The sequence below is a fragment of the Ambystoma mexicanum genome, chromosome 11 (genome assembly GCF_040938575.1).
Source record: "Ambystoma mexicanum isolate Mex_15411 chromosome 11, UKY_AmexF1_1, whole genome shotgun sequence".
In the NCBI taxonomy this organism is placed as follows: Eukaryota; Metazoa; Chordata; class Amphibia; order Caudata; family Ambystomatidae; genus Ambystoma; species Ambystoma mexicanum.
The window spans coordinates 207216700-207234464 of NC_090934.1; positions in this window are offsets into that span (position 1 = coordinate 207216700).

Below are 17765 nucleotides of genomic sequence, written 5' to 3' on the forward strand. Positions count from 1 at the left end.
CTGTGTTCTGCTTATTGTCTGTACAAGAGTCCAGCCTGGACCCTGTCAGTGCAGCTCTTCATTTTGTTCTTGGTGAACAGTACCCATGGGATACCCTTAGGGCACCCATAGGTACGGGTACGACCCTGTACCCCTAGTGTATGTTTTTGGGCACATGTGTGTTGCCCACAGAGCAGGGTATGGGCTGGTGGCAGCTAAATGCTGATGTGACAGTGGCTGTAGGTATCCTCAATTTTTGGGACACCCATGTCCTGCCTTAGGAATCAATGGATTCCTGCACAAAGGCAAGATGGCCACTGGTGGCATCTTGGTTTCCTTTGCCTTACCGCCTTGGTTCTCAAAGTCCTGAGAAGCCCTGGCTCTGTTCCATTTCCCCTGAATGGTTGCAGGATGGAAGGACCATATATGGTTCTGGGGTTGCCTCCTGCCAGACTGGCTGGAGCCTTCCCAGGGGCTGCCTGTTGTGGGTCCACACTTAGGGTAGAGCCTACCTGAATGGAGTGGGTAGTCAATATGCATTCTGTGTTGTGGGTGTCTGGTTTTGGTTGTGTGACACAATGCCTGAGCCAGCCCTGGCTGAAACTGGAATGAATGTAGTGTGGTGCACTGAAATGCTGGGGAGTAGCCCCTAATCTGCATTTTGTACTGTGAGTGTCTGGCTTCTGGTGAATAGCCTGAATGCCTGTGAGGCCGATTGGGTGCTGCCTGCATGAATGCTCTTATGTGTGATTGGCTGGCTGAGCCTGGATCAGCCTGAGTGAGCAGTCCAGTGGTTGTGTCCAGGTTTCCAGAAGCCATCCTAGGGTCTGTGTTGCGGCTTCAGCACCGAAGAACCGAAAGGATGTAAACCGCGAAATCCTGAAACCCGACACCTACTTCTGCCACTGCACCCGTCGCCAACCAGAAAGTCATCCAAGGCCACCAAGGGTCTTATCTTCTCCGACCAGGCCTTGTCAGGGTTCACAGTATGTTTCAGCATCGTGGGACATCCACAGCTGGAGTCACAACCCGCCAATGGAGACCACCGCGAAGACCATATGGGTTACCTTTCCAACACTGCTTGGTTCCTTTCTTCTTCTCGCCATCAATATCCCAGCGACTCCTTCTTCCAAAGGGGGTCTATCCTCGAGGGTCTCATCGAGTAAGGTAAGAAACTACACCACTTCACCTGCCCAAGGCACCCAAGGTACTATGATGAGGAGTATCATCTTCCATCCTCAAGAATCATTCAGGGTCCTCGATTTGTCTTGGATCCTGTTCTCCTGTGACTTCTCAGGTACTTTGGGGGCAGGGGTTCCTGTAGAAAAAGAAGCAAGCATTATTGAACATATTTGGACTGGGCTGAAATATACAAGATTAAGTACACCTTAACGTTCCCCTAGCAGGTTGCCCAGGTGGGCGGTCCTCACACAGTATTGTCCACTTTAAAGAAATCATTCTGTCAATGTTCCTAATCTAACCTGCCTTTCTACAGTAATGTTTATGCATTATCCAATGCTTTATGATTCCTATGCTTTACAATCACTGTCAGATCACTGTCAGCAGTTGATGCATTCTAAATTGAATCTAAAGTACAATGTGGTACCACATAGATGTGTATATATTTACTATTTTTAGTGTTACCTGAGTACAAAGTGAGTTATTTATTGGTGCATATATTTATATGAACCTTATTTGACATAAAACATCTGAGGAAGCACATGACAAAGTCTGTGGACATTCCTTTGTGTGGGCTTTGGGATTCACTATACTTAAGAACCAACCTCCATCACCTCCTGAGAGTCTCAGCCTGGCTGCTCGTCCAACGTTACCAATTGAGAGCCTTGGCTGAGGTACTCTGTGCCTCTTCCCCAACTGTATACGGGACAGAAGTACAAATACCCCCTCCAGTCTTTACAATAAGTGCAGGGCATTTTCAATGAATTCCAGTGAAATCCGTTGGTTTAACGCCAGCATCATGCATAATGTTTTCAGACCAAGCGGCGACTCATGACAGAAACATTCCATTTCATTGCAACCATTCTGCCTCAAAATAAAAATTAAATTCTTTGAATTGCAGAAACAGCGATGAAGACAGGTGTTACACATTAATATCTGTCTATACACCTTTTTGTCTGATCGGGGAGACTTGCAAAATGGACCCTTCAGTGTTTCACCTCTTTTAAACTAGCAGCACTGATGCATTGAAAAATCTACTAGATCAGGATTTTCGTTTAAAATAATTAATTTGTTTGTCAATCCATCACACACTATATAATGGACTAACACGTTAACTAATATCTCCATTAGGATACATTTCCTTTTAAATTATCACTATTCATAAAATGTGCCTTACATTAAAGTAATTGTTATTGCTGTGCAAATAATTGTCTGTACGTTAATGCTACCATTCTTTACTGAAGACACATCTTTGTAGTAACTTTTACTGGTGTAGTATTTACAGATATAATCAATTGGCCTACAAAACCCTTGCGACCCTGAGCAAAACACGCATATGATGTTTTGCATTTCATAGTACTATATAAAACAATGATAAATAAAGGAAGAGGAAAAAGAAAGGAATTAACTCTGTGAATACTGCTGGAGACTGATTTGTGATATTTGCAACCTCGCTTATAAAGCCTTAAGTCACAGTGCCTGGCACAGGACTGTCTTGCTCTTCTTTCAATGTGCTTGACAGCCTTCCTGGTACTGTGTTGATTTGGTGCACTGCTGGAGATGAGGACTCTAGCTGAATACTACCAGCAACCTCCACATCCGTGTGTTTTTCCAATCATTTGTGGTCTCCATGACCGCTGTTTTTTCTTGGTAAGTTAGTTCGACCTAGTTGGTTAATTTGCCATGAAAAACATGTATATCGGTAAATGTTGGTAAGAGGAGCATTTGGACGGGCGGGTGGTGTGGGGAGGGCAGGTGGAAGGAGAGATCCCACCCATTAACATGTTAAACTAACAAACATAGGTTGAACTAACTACGAAGGTTGATGAAACCACATTTAACCATTTTTAGCAACCAAACTGATTCTACATCCTTTCTTCATGTTGCATTGTGTCAAATTATCTTTATTCGTGAAAGTTAAAAAAATCATAAAGTAAAAAGAGAATCAAAATAATAACCGAAGCATCATTAATCAGTAAAAACTTTGCAAAATATAATAACATTGAAAATAAACAAAAATCAGCTGAAGTAATAAAAATAGTTACAAATCACAAGTTAAAAAATCACAAACATATTTCTTTGCTTCCTAAGTAAACTGGTACAGTGCAAGAGCGATATGTCTGCCAGGAAGGGATAACAGATACGTTGACACCTCATGAATCTGCCTAATTCCGTAATCCTTCCGGAACGGTGTTGAATATCTCCTCCTAAGTATTTCAAATACAGGACAGAAAAATACAGGACAGAAAAATAAAAAGAATGTGTGAAAAAGAATGTGTGAAATACCCTGCAGATATTCCATTGCAGGTCCAATTTTCAGGGATTGCGAAGAACCGTTGCTATTCTCATTTCTTGTCATAGTAGCTAGTGGGAGACGGTTAGTCCTAAGATTAAACAGGCCTGCCTGTCGACAAAGTTTAGCAAACCACCTCAAGTAACTTGCAGAGGAAGGCCCCGCGGCAAACGATTTCCCTGCTATGCTCTTTCATAGTCTTCATTCTTTCAAAAATTAAATGCAATCAGTGAAGTATTTTTGTCTATATCGGAGGAAGCAACAGTGTCTAAAAAGACCGGAGAGAGACCCAGGTTGGCAAGTTCTTGTTTAACATAAAATAACCAAGAGCTGTATATACCAACTACCGAATTCATCAGGTCTTAGGTGAATCATGCGGGTGCGGTTGCTATTTTTTTTTAAACTTTATTTTTAGGTATTTAAACCACAATACAACTTCACACCCACATTAGGGTGGACTTTAAACATTGCGCCTTGTCCCAGGACCCACCCTGTGTCCCCCCCACCCTCCCAACATCCACTTCTCCCTGATACAGTGTCCTCTTTAGCTGAGTATGTACCTCTTCTAGCTCCCGCTCCAAGGATGTGGCGATACCGAATGCCAGCCCTCACCGAGGGGCATCCTCCGAATCTGAGGAGTCAGATGCGTGTTCCGCCGCTTCGCTCATCAAGAACAGTGTCAGAGGTCCCCAGATGGACGAGCGTGCAAAGGAAGGACGAGCGTGCAAAGGAAGGAGTTTAATGAAGTCAGTTTCAACATCTTGGTAATAAAGCATGTCTCTGCGCCAGGCGGCGACTGCTGGGGGAGCCTCGGCCCCAGGCCATGGCAACCCTTCTACGGGCCAGAGTCAACAGAACCCCGGCCAGTTTCCTTATCGGAGCTGAGAGCAGCCTAGTTTGGCCCAACAGGGCTGCTGTATGGCTCGGCTGTATTGGTTCTCCCACAATTGCAGCTGTCGTCTCCAGGACTTGTTTCCAGAAAGGGGTTAGCTCGGGGCACTCCCATGCTAGGTGAACAAAGCTTGCTGAGATTGTCCCGCATCTGTTGCATTTCGCTTCTGCGTCTGGGTGATGTTTGTTGGATTTCGCTGGTGTGTGATATGTCTGATGGAGAAAGTTGAAGTGGATAAGTGGCCTTGTCCCAGGACCCACCCTGTGTCCCCTCCACCCCCCAACATCCACGTCTCCCTGATACAGTGTCCTCTTTAGCTGAGTATGTGCCTCTTCTAGCTCCCGCTCCAAGGATGTGGCGATACCAAGTGCCAGCCCTCACCGAGGGGCATCCTCCGAATCTGAGGAGTCAGATGTGTGTTCCGCCGCTTCGCTCATCAAGAACAGTGTCAGAGGTCCCCAGATGTCTGGTCGACGAGCGTGCAAAGGAAGGAGTTTAATGAAGTCAGTTTCAACATCTTGGTAATAAAGCATGTCTCTGCGCCAGGCGGCGACTGCTGGGGGGGGGGCTCGGCCCCAGGCCATGGCAACCCTTCTACGGGCCAGAGTCAACAGAACCCCGGCCAGTTTCCTTATCAGAGCTGAGAGCAGCCTAGTCATGCCCAACAGGGCTGCTGTATGGCTCGGCTGTATTGGTTCTCCCACAATTGCAGCTGTCGTCTCCAGGACTTGTTTCCAGAAAGGGGTTAGCACGGGGCACTCCCATGCTAGGTGAACAAAGCTTGCTGAGATTGTCCCGCATCTGTTGCATTTCGCTTCTGCGTCTGGGTGATGTTTGTTGGATTTCGCTGGTGTGTGATATGTCTGATGGAGAAAGTTGAAGTGGATAAGTTTTAGGCGAGAGTTAAGCGCCACTTTTTGAGTCTGTTTCAGGCTATAGTTCCAGTCCTCATCCGATATGTTAATATGCAATGACTTTTCCCATCTAGCTTTTGCACCAGTGATGGCGGGGGTTGTGATGGGAGTGAGGGATTTATAGATCTGAGACACCAGCCTGCCTTCGCTATGACAATTTTTCCCCAGTCGTATCCACAACTGTAGCGGTCTTTGGTTGATTAAATCTGCCCTGTCACCTAATCCACGTTCAAGAGGCATAGGTTATGTTGGGGCACCCTGCGACAGGCTGGAAAAGGACTGCAACAATAGATTTTCCTTGAGTTGGATAGTTTGAGCAGCGGTGTAGCCCGAGACTTCCATCTTGTATGTGGCAACTGAAAGAGATATTGCACGGTAAAGGGAAAGCATAGGGTCCAGTGCCAGGCCACCCATATTCCACTAAAATCTAAGTAGAGGACCAATCACATGAGTCACGTTTAGAGCTTGGCGGTTAATGTGAAAAGGCACATGTACATTGCTCTAGACTATGATCCCTAAATAACAATATTTCTTGACCCACTTGAGCTTTCCTCCAGCCACTGTGTTTGGGGGCAACTTATGCATATAACCTTTTACTTGTTTGGTTAATTCACAGATTGTGACTAGCCATGTAATTCACAACGCCATTGCTAAAAGCTGTCATATCAACTACTGGAAGATCTCTTGGAAAAGAGCGAGCAACCGATCAAGCATTGAAGGAGAAGAACATGTATTATAATGAATACAATTCCCGTAGCCTACATAAAAGGGTCTTGTAAGTTGCCTGTAAGTTTCTTTACCTTATAAAGGAGCTCAGCCCTCGTCTTCATTCCTCATGTTAGTCATAGAAGATCTGTAACTTACAATATATCGATATGCCAGGGTGCGCTTTATCCCATATATATAATTAAGGGCTAAGCAATGATTATGCCGGATAAAGGGAGTTGAGATAAGGATGTAATGAAGAGTAGATGTGGAAATGCCATGGCAACCATACAGCAAAGAGAAGCCCATATGTCGTGAGGGGGCAGAATAAGTGGAATTTCAAGCACTATAGGCTACCACAGGTATACGGATGACACCCATATCAATCTAAGTGGTTGGGGGCCGACAGTTTGGCAATGGATGGATGAAAATTATATCACTCTACATTCTTCCAAACCAGAGACCCTGCTTCATAGCCCGGTGGCCCCTGCAGTGGTGCATTTTAAATGGCCGTCTTCACTGGGACATCACCTTGCATCGAGAAGGTGGCCAACCTTGAGTTACTGGTCAACGATGGCCTACTGTCTACACCGCACCTCAACCCAGTCCCCATAAATATCTTTAAACATTTGAAAATACATAGTGTCAGGTCCTTTTACTCCTTCCTCAGAAGATTGTCTGATGACCTCTAGTGATTATGCGGATTTCCTGGACTAATTGAGTGCTCAGAGACTCCACCACAATGATCTCGTGTAACCCTTTCAGAGCTGTAAACCAAGCAGTTCATATTGCCTTTGGCGTGAAAATCTCAGGGTTCTTCTATGCCGTAATGCTAACATTGAAATATCGGTGGTAAAAATGCCACTAGTAACACCTTCCCCCTTTTGAACATGGATGTATCCTCATTATTACACCCTTCCCTCACCTCCTAACCCCAAACTCCTTACCTCCTGCATAGAGAGGCAGAGAATGCTGTTGCCAGCAGTTTTACCAAATTCATATCTGTGGCATAACCTAGGATGGCTTAGACCACATTGCCGCTGCCTGCTTTGAAGGTGTTTCATTGACTCAGAGTAAGAGAACAATCTCTCATCAAGCCATTGTAGACTAACATCTAAATCCGACCCGAGTTCCCTGTCCCTTAACCTAAATGGCCCTGTGTTTGCAGAGATACTAATGTAGAGAAGCAGCTGTACACGTCATTGGACCCCACCCCCTCACCTCCGTCATATTGGAAGAACAAGAAGATACTTTGCACGACCCTGGGTATAATTCCAATACTGCATCGAAGATATGAGAGACATTATGCACTCAGACATCGTATTGAATGTATCCAAGCACTGAAGTGGTAGAAAGATGTCTGCAGACCCCAATGGAACTAGAAGACCTACAAGTAAAATCGGGCGAGTGCAAAGTGATGTCATAAAGAGAAGCCACGATGATGCACTGAAACAATATGAGACTACTTAAAGAATAAAGATGTAACTGAAGAAGCAAAAGCAAACATTTATTTGAGTGAGAAGAAACCATGTATACAAAGAAGATAAGTAACCAGATGTGTAGTAACTGTATATACGCAGAAATGCAAGGTAGATAAAACACATAGGGGGTCATTACAACCCAGGCGGTAATTACGCCAACTTTACCACCATGGTGTAAACTATGTTTACACCATGGTGGATGGCGGATTTACCGCCCCATTCCAAGGTGAGTGGGGCGGTAAATCCCCATTTCTCATTTTCGCTTCCCCATTCCCATTTTTGCCCCATAGGGCATAGGGCAAATTACGGTGGCGTAATTAGCATCATGGCAGGTTAGCGCCATGGATTTTAACGGCTGCTAAAAGCAGCCGTTAAAATCGGAATCAGGCGTTAAGGGTTAACGACGGCGTTAACCCTTAACGCCTGGGTCGTAATGCGGCCCATAGAGGCTTGCTGCAGTAGAAAATATAACATGGGTATAGCGGCCATGTTGAAAAGTAAGTGAAAGGCCCAAAGGAGAGAGAGACCAGGGCTGCAGAGCTGACAGTCTCTGGAAAATTAATTTGCACACCAACAAAGGATAGCTGTTCGGCCAGAGATCAAGGATGCCAGAGTAAGAAGCAATTGCAGGGTACAAAGGGAGTCAACAATGATAAGCAATGTATGCAGGACATGTTTCTCTTAGAGTAAGTACATGAGTAAACATTTGTGAATGACAAGTATTGAACAAATTAAAGATGCAGAAAGCATATACAAGACGGAGCATCCAAGTCTCCAGAGCGCGAAGAGAGTCATGACAGGCAGGATAATGAAATCAAATAGGACTAAATAGAAAGGCGAAATGGATAAAATCATGGTCTCCTCACAAGTGGTGTAAGACCAGAAAACAAGGTCCATTCATGAGCTCCACACGAAGATAACGATGTACCTTAACTCCTTTTAAAGTTCTAGAGAAGAGCACATTCAGCAAGGTCCAAGTCCTAAGAAGAAGCCTTGGCTGAAGGCTTCGATGATGAGAGATGGGTGACAAATTAGGCAAGTGACCAGTTGTCTGACGTTGTTCTCTGCACCTGGGATTCGTTTTGCTTATGTGCTGCTAGGAAGCCGAATGTCCGAGGTTGGGAGAGAATGCCAACCAATCATGAGGGCCTATGCAATGGTGAACTATGCATTGTTGCTGGGGCCAATCTGCTGCTGTTATTCTACTATAATCTCTATTATACATAGTTAAATGGAAGTTCAAGGTATATCTGCCAGACGAGGGGCAGCCAATCATGTTACTTATCCCTACATAAACTTTAAGTAGATGTTCCCCTAACCAATCCCTCTGTCCGATAGGTTTTAATATTTGCCACGTAGGATGACGTTATAGCTGACTTGCATTGAGGTATAAAGCCTTTGGGGAACCAAACATGTAACCAACAATATTTATGAACTACAATCTGTTGCTCACCAGGTTTCCCTACTTTATTGAGTTGATAATAAAGTAGTAGTTTGAGTCTGTCCGGTCATTTGGGTCCGAGATCATGTATTATGGTATTCCCATTCTGCTCATAGGAACGCTCAAAGGTGCTACTGCACCATTGAAATCCCATGTATTCTCCTTAGCCTACCGCCTGGCTGCACCCTTTGGAAATATGAGCTCCTTTTTAGTTTTGGCCATTTCATTGGAGTACAGCTAGGAGGGGGTTATGGGATTTGAACGACACACAGCTTGTAGGTGTGGTTTGTTTATTCACCTGCACATGGCCATGCTAATCCATATGGCATTTCAAACACACTACTTGCCCTTTCCCCGCCCAAATCACATCCAGCTAGGATCTATTTGAACTAGGTTTATAAAGCGGTAACATCAAACTTTGTCCGAAACAGTTTCTGAGAGTGAATGGCTCAGTTTGAGGTGTAACTGTGTTACTGGTACAATAAGCATCAGCCACTTGATTTACAAGCAGTATGCGTGCACTTGCACTCAAGGGCTGTTAGAAATAACAACGAGCAAAGCCAACATATATGTATTAAATAGGCATTCGCCAGGCACTGCTATAATTGACCGGGTACTTGCAATTTTCCAGCTGTTACCGTTTTACGGCCAGCTAGTACCATTATTGCAGCCCCGAAAGCTAGCCTATGCTTACACAAAAGCCAAAACGGTTGCTGTACAGTCGCCGGGGCGTTTCCACAGTTTCTCCACATTGCACCCTTACATCAACTCCCTTTATCGCTACAACACTCGCGTGCTGTGAAACATACGAAACAGGCACCTCAGGGAAGCTCCGTACACATGAATACGAATGGTCGCTCTTGACGGTACATGTAAAGCCTGATTGCCAAACGCATGCTGCCTGAGGCGATGACAGCGCAGCATCCGCTGCGTGTTGAGGGTAGGGTGTCCTCTGTGGGGCTGGAGCGAAGATTCTGCAGGTGGGAGGTTGTACTTTTCCAGCGCGCTGCCATTATCCCGGGGGAGTATTTCGACATGCACGTGGATTTCAGTAGTTTTTACGGCATTTTTGCATTCCTGGGCTTGACAGGGCCTGCCTGAGACCTGCCGGCAAAGAGCAGAGCACGGGGAACACGAACAGCAACCGAGAAAGAATGCCTGCGTAGGAGCCGCTTTCAGTCATGCACATCATATGTAATTCCGGATAGATTCCTCCCGTTTCTTGGAGCTGCGATAATAGGCGGTATTATTACCCAGTTTACTTCATTTATTGAACACAAGAGGATAAAGCCGTCCTGCCGAGATTCGGGCATGTGCCCTGCAGAACACTGGCTTACCATACCTCACTGAGCTATCTTGTCTGGCACCTTGAACCGAGGCTGAGTAGTGTGGGCTCCCCCTTTGCCCTAAATCCTAACACCCTGGAAAAAAGTGAAATAACATGACAGACAGTTTTCTGTTCGTGGAAAAATTATAGGCCGTAGGCTTGTTTATTTTCTACAGAAAATAACACTACAAAATTATTATAATAACCAACAAATGACACCAACTCACTTTTGGGCACATCGTGTCCAGGGGTGGTGGATGCCCAGCCTTCTCCTCGGCTAGACTTCGTTACCCTGGGGCATCCATTCCTGGACACGTGCCACCGCCTATGACTTTCTACCGTGTACCGAAGAGAGTACTCGGCGTTCCGGCTCCTTCATCTTTCTTACTCTTTGCCTTTTGCTGGGTGGGTTGGGTGGCAAAACGTTTCCTTCTCCCCCTTTTCCAGGCCCTGGGAGCTTACCCGAATGAGGTGAGCTCCTTACCTGGTTGAGCTTTCCTTGGTTTCTGCTGGGGTACTTATACCCCCCTGGCCCTTTGTTGTATCTCTGGGGGGCCGGACTTCCTCCTGCCCCCCTGTTGCTTTTTCTCACACCTTTCCCCTTATTTGGCTGTGTTCCTTTCGGCCGCGCTGGGGGTGGGGGCGCCGCTTTGGCTGCCCCTCCCCTTGTTTCTTTGCGCCATTTGTCTCCCCCACCCTGCGCCTAACCCCCCAGGCCCTCCATCGTGCCGTACTTTGTACCGCACGGGGCCTCGGACAATCTTCTCCTTCTATACATGCACGGGCACAGCAGTACGTGTAACAACGTGTACGATTTCTTGCTTGCTTTCTTATATACCCGACCAAGAGGTGAAATTGGACGGGAACCTTACTTTTTTAGGAAATCGGCGGTCTTTCCCTTAATTTTTTTTTTTAACCCGCAGCACCGTTCCAGTTACTTATGCATTTAGCAACTTTTTCCCCTGCTGTGGATTTGAACTGGGGTCTTCGGATAACACTCCAGTGGCACACCATGCTGAGCTATCTTGCAGGTGTGGGGTCGTTTTTGTGCCTTTGTATAGACTGGCTTGGACATAACGGCCATTGGGCCTCATTACAAGGTTGACGGTCCGGTATCAACAGTGCTGCTAAACTGACCTGGCAGGTGGAGCAGCACCCACTCGCAGACCTTGAGGGATGCACCGGCACCATTCATGAATGGTGCCGGTTCATCCGTCCTCCCCAGTCCAATGGGACTTAAATGGGAATGAGGAGAAATATTTTTCAGCGACCGGCAAAGGGCAATTACCGGGACCGTAATGCCCCCGTAAGTCCCCATTGTCAGGGGTCTGGAAAAAAATGTTCTCTGGCAGAAGCCATGCCGTTTTTACCGGCACGGCTACCGCCGGACTCAGAATGAAGCCCATTGTCAAGCAGTGACAAAGCCCTGTTCTCGGCCAATTAATCATGCATTGCTACAGACATAATGGGCCTCATTATGACCATGCCGGTCCGGAAACAGTGCCGGTAAGACTACCGCCACCGTTGTTGCCGGACCGGCATAGTCCGACTCTACTGGCAGGAGCCGTCCCGCCCACCAGGGTCAGACCTGGCGGGCAGAACGGCACCCGCAGAGTTTCACGGAAGCACCGGCACCTTTATTAACTGTGCCGGTGCTTCTGGGATCCCCATTCCCATTGAGTCCTATTGGACTCAATGGGAATGGGGATTAACAATTTACCGGCGCCTGAGTTCCCGGAACGCCGGGGTCGTAATCCCCTGGTGTTACCGGGAAGTCAGGTGCCAGTAAATATTGCAAGACCGGCGGCAACCTGCTGGTTTTACCGGCACGGCTACCGCCGGACTTGTAATGAGGCCCAATGAGCCTCATTACCAGTTGGCCGATGCAGAATTAACATGCCAGTATTAAGGTATACCGGCACGTTTCCACCCCGGCCAACTACAAATTTGCCACTGCGGGTGAAGCTAAGAGTTGTAGGTAATTCAGCCACCCTCCTAGCAAAAATTGCCAGTATTACAGGCGTTGGTAATACCACCATATTCCCCATGGAGTCGTACTTCATGAAATGGGGACTACCACTGCAAACCGTCACTCGTAAACTGGCAGTAATACCGCCGGACTGTGTGCTGGTAACAGTAATTCCATTTGCTGGTATCCTGGTGGATTTACCACCAGGATACAGGCATGGTTGTAATGATTCACAGTGCCTGTACAGATAATGGGCAGGGGTGTGTGGCTATATTCCTAGGCGTGTCCCTTAAGAGGTGGGAATGGTGGGTGATTGGAAGGGGGAGGCTGATTAAAGCTGCATAATGTGGGGGACACATGGGTGTTATTCAAATGCTTAATTTTCTTTTGCTGTGTTCTCATCTGTCTTAATAGTGCTGTGTGGGGTGCAGTGGAGAAAAGGAACTACAGTGTTTGTATTGTGGAGGTTTGTATATGGGGTCGCTGAGGACTGGGGGGACAGGCTGTGCAGGAGTAGAAGGAGCAGGGGAACATAGTTCCACTACTTTTCTTTTACACTTCGGCAATTGTACCCAGCCATACTGTGCACGCTGTCTTTGTGCACCGGTTAATTCCTAAGTATTGGCTCACAGTAGGAAAAGGCTCTCCTTTTAAAGTTAAATTTGTGTTTACCCCAGGATACTGTGCCTCTCAAAGTGTATGTGCCTCATTCTATGCATCATGGCTAGGCAAAATGTGTGTTGTTTGGGTACACCAGTTTATACCCAAAAATAGTCTGTGAGTTGAAGGCATGCACCAAGTCATAAAATGGGCATTGTCATTGCATACAATTTGTTTTCATGCAATATTATGAAACTTGCAAAACCTTCCTGTTCCCTCTCCTCACCTGAATCTTCAATGGTGCTTTCATATATGTCAGAGTCCTTCTTTCTCCTGGTCTTTTTGGTTTCTTTAGGCTTCTTCTCCTTCTTCAGATGCAAATAGGGGTAAGCTCCCTTGGAGGCCACGGAGACCCGCAAGGAACAAGGTCAGGGGAACTGCAAGGAGCAAGCTCCCAAAAAGTCCAGGGAAAAAGCATTTAAGGCCGAAAAAACCCTGTAGAGCCCATCGGCGGAATGTGACAGTGAAATCAGCAGTTATTCCTTCTGGTCCGAGAAAGTTGTTAGTATTGGAGATAGCCTACACTGAACAGTGGAGGTGAGAGATTCTTCTTCCCTGGTAAATGTTGGTTTAATCTTCTTGAAGGAGATGGGCAGAAAACTCCAAACAGGAAGTTGTCTCCGGAATCAGAAGTCCGCTGGACAAAAAACAGGAACCTTACAAGGATGGGGAAAGATCTGCCTGAAGTAAGGAAGCAGACTGTCAAACCCCAAAGAAAACAGAGCTGAATACGTCCAGAGAAAGACATAGACTGGAAATGTAAGCCTCAGTAGAAGTAAACAAAGCAGCATGAAAGAAGAGAAAGAAAGAGAGAAGGCAAATATCCGCCGTAAGCCCGAAGGTTAGGCACTGAAAGATAGAAAGAAAAAGGAGTGCCTCCGAGAAACGGAGTACCTCTCGCATCAAAGAGAGAAACAAATACAGAGCAGAAAAAGAACGTATTGATAAGCGAAGTCAGCAGCCCTCGACCAAAAATGAAGGTAGCGGTACAATCAAAAGAAAAAGACAGAGCAGATAAAGAACGTACCGGAGAGTGGAGAGTGGTGACAGCAGCCCTAACCACGCCACACAAGGCGTCAGTCCAAAGAAGTCCAAAGAAGGAAAAGGAAATGAAAAGGTAAGATAAGAAAGGGTAAAAGGGAAAGCAACCTTGTAAAGGCATGAAGGCACTGAAACAGAATAAACAAGAAAGTGAAAGCAAAGTCAAAGTGAAAATGAAAGGCGGCAACAGCCAAAACAGAACCCTGACAACACGGACAGAAGCAAACAGACAGAGGGCAGAACCGAAGAGTATTAAAAGGCACAAAAGAGAGTCTGAACAGAGCAATAGCTCGAAACGAAGTACTGGCAGAGTGTAGGAGTCCTAGAACGGATACAACATGCAGAGCACCTGGAAATGACCGCATAAATAGCAGCAGTGGCCATCATGGGAGAGGACTAAACCGCACAAAGCGGTTCTAGTGATCAATGTCTCACAGTCTCCACCGGCTCCAGCACTTCCACGGCCTGGGCATGACAGGTGGGCACATGATTTTGAAGTGCTCACAGTGCCTTGTACATGGATGTGAATATCTGTTGCACATGACATACATGATTGTGCATTTGTGTGAATGCCACTTCGCAGTGTGTAGTGGACGGTGATGATGGTTGTGACCTTTGAGAGTACCACCGATGTACATTTGCATTGTGCCAAACACACATATGTTCAGTCCCCTGATGTTTGTGTTCTCTGTTTTCACATCCACAGCGACGATGGGAGAAGAGGGCGGAGAAGGCGCTGTGGAGCCAGGCAGCAGAATGCCTCCACCAGGCACAGACGCAAGGCCGAGTCGTCCTCCCAGGTACTGTCATCTTCCGAGAGTGAGGAGGCTGGTGCCGCGTCAGAGTCACCGGCCGCAGCTGCTGAGGGTAGGTCCAGACAGGGGCAAGACACTGTGGAAGATGGTGGGGAGGCATCGCTGTTGGGTGGGGATGTGGAGGAGGAGGAGGAGGAGGCCACATCAGCCCAGTCCATGGGGCCCGGCGGGGGTGATGACGTAGGTGTGACTGCTGCAGTCCAGACTCAGGGGCCCGAGGCAGGGCAGGCTGCCGTGGAGGTACCTGTGCTAATTCCTGCCCCTGGGACTGTGACTGCATCTGTATGCACCTGCGGGCATGCCTCAGGCCGGACCCATCCGCAGGTGGTGGATGTATCCACGCAAATGGATGCACCAATACCTGCGGATGAAGCCATTCGGGACCAGGTGGAACCGTTGCTTGACGGTCTCCCGAGGCATACAGGCAACATTCGTGATGACGTGCAGGCTTCCAGTCGGGGGCTTGCATGTCATCATGATGAGGTCTGTCATCTCATTAACTGGCTAGCACAGTTCATGGTCTCACAATGGGTCAGTGGGCGGCCACTTATGTGACCCCCTCCTCGTCTGCCTCCTCTGTGTGCCAGTCATCTTCCCTGCTGTCTCCTGGCCCAGTTACCACCAGGGCCTCCTGTGTTTCTGTCCCAACCCCGGCAGCCAGTCTGGTGGAGATCACATCCCTGCCAGAGTCCGGAGTCGAGGTGGAATCAGCTGATGTGGTCACCACAGCAACAGGTGCCATGGCAATGGAGGAAGAGCAGGCACCAAGGAGAAGGGCACGTGCACAACAGCCCCAGTGTTGTCATCAACCCGGAGGCTGTCCTTGATGCGCAGGCACCGGGCATATTGGCAGCAGCAGGCTCAGAGTATGAGGCGACAGGACTCTGGGCTTTCAACAGTAGAGGGGCAGGTACCAGTCATCAGGCTGTTGGGTGTCCTGACCCACGTTTAAGCTATCATGCTACAACATTTGGTGCTGTGGGCTTAGAAAATTCAAGATGGCGGAAAACCCACATGTGCGCCGAAATCCAGGAAAGCTGTGCAGTTTGTGCGCACACCAAAATGGTTGCCTCACTTGCCACCCACCAGTGCGAGAATGATAGGCCGGGTTGCCATGAGGGAAATGGGTTGCCAAAGGAAAAACAGTAGCGCCGGTTAGCTTCAAAGCGCTTTAAAACCACCCTGTGTTTCTCTGAAGGCAGGCTCAAAATGTCTATTTTAAACATTGCAACACATCTAAAAACTCACTGGACACCAGCAGACATTTGGTAGAATGGAGTGTTGTGTGCCTACAAAATCTGGGAAATGAAGAGCCCAAAACAATGCTTATAACAAAACTGCTATGGAGTCAGCAGTTTAAGTTGCACTGGATTTAAAGACACTAAAATCGAAAATGTTTAGATTAAATGAGTGACCTATGTTTGGTGTCACATAGGTTGCAATTGTTTAAATGTCATAGTTTTGCACTTAGAATCAGCATTCTAGCTGCATGTGTAAAATTGCAAGTTAATTTAAAAAGCAACAAAAAAAAACATGACAGTTAGCTGAAAGTCTGGCTTAAGGAACTTGATTTTGCTTGACAGCTACCCCCATCAGGAGTGAAACTTGAGTCACAACTGTGTTCCCAGGCCTATCTGCCTTTTGCTGGCCACACTAAGGATATACCATCTCTCTGATAATTGAATTAAGGGGAGCCCCCTACAGAATACAGGAGCTCTGAACAATGTAACCCCCTTCACCCAGGCAGATGGTTTATGGCAGGAGTCGTAAATGGTCGTAAAAAGTGGCTTCCTCCTGAAGGAAAGGGGAGGAGCACTGCCTGTGAGAGCAAGCTGGCTTGGCAGAACTGGAAAAACCAGAAATTCAACCTTGTGCTGAGGGTAAACCACACCCCTTTGGAGCCAGAACATAACTTTAAAAAGATGGATCATTCATAGAGCGGACATGTGAAAATTTTATAAATGATACCATAATTCTTGTGATTTTTCTGCTCACGTTTTAAGACATGGTAGGACCCGGTGGTATGTTCAGGGGGGTTTTAGCGGAAAAGAAGATATTACTCTAAATGTGTGCATGTTAAAAATCTGAATCTTCATCAGTTAATGTCCATACTCCCTGCGCACATGTATGTCAATTTGGGTCAATGTCAGAAATTGCAAAATCCGTTAAAAAGTGAAATATGTGCCATTTCTCAATGCAAGCTCTTAGAAACAGCAGATTTGGGACAGAGTATACCTCATGTGATCTGTGACATGGGTATGTAATTTCAAACTACTGTGTAACTGTGAAATATGTGTTTTGATCATATATAGATTTGGGTGCACAGATGACAGGGGAGTTTTTTCAAGAGATCATAAATGGCTGACATCACTCTGACACAACTTAGCTCCCCCAATCAGGGGAGAAATGAAAGCTGGACCAATGGCAAGTGGAGAGGGGTAGGGTCTAGTGATGCTGCATACACACCCACTCTCAAAATACATAAAAGCAGACAGACAGGACAGATAGAGACCTTCAAATCCATTTGCAGCTGGAAGCTCTGCCGGGAAAATCCATACTTTACCTCCATCAACCTTCAGAGAGCCAACCTAGAGACTTCAATCTATCCAGAACTAGAGACCCAGACCAGACCAGCAGAGAGAGCTGACCCAGATCACTGTGAAGTGCAGAGACCGGAGTGCAGTCCAAAACCTGACCAGATCCGTGGCAAGGCCCATTTAACTCAAGAATATAGTGTGAGTACCTAGAAAACTGTGCAGAACCAATCTCTTAGTTGAGATAATATAATTCAAGCTATTTTAATCTAAGTAGAACTGTCTCCTAACTGTCACCTGTCATTTGTAAAGCTGTCACCTGTCATTTTCTAATTGCAAGCTGCACTTGTCTTTTTGAACTTTAAAATTTCAAATCTGAAAAACGACCTTTATTTAATCGCTCATATCTCCGTGACCGTTTGTGCTAGAGACTTGCAGTAACTTTCATCTGGAAGCTGAGATCCTAGGCTTTCTTAGGACCCCAGAACGATATTGATAGTCCTTGTAGTTCCTCTGTAATAGCGCTCGGCGAATC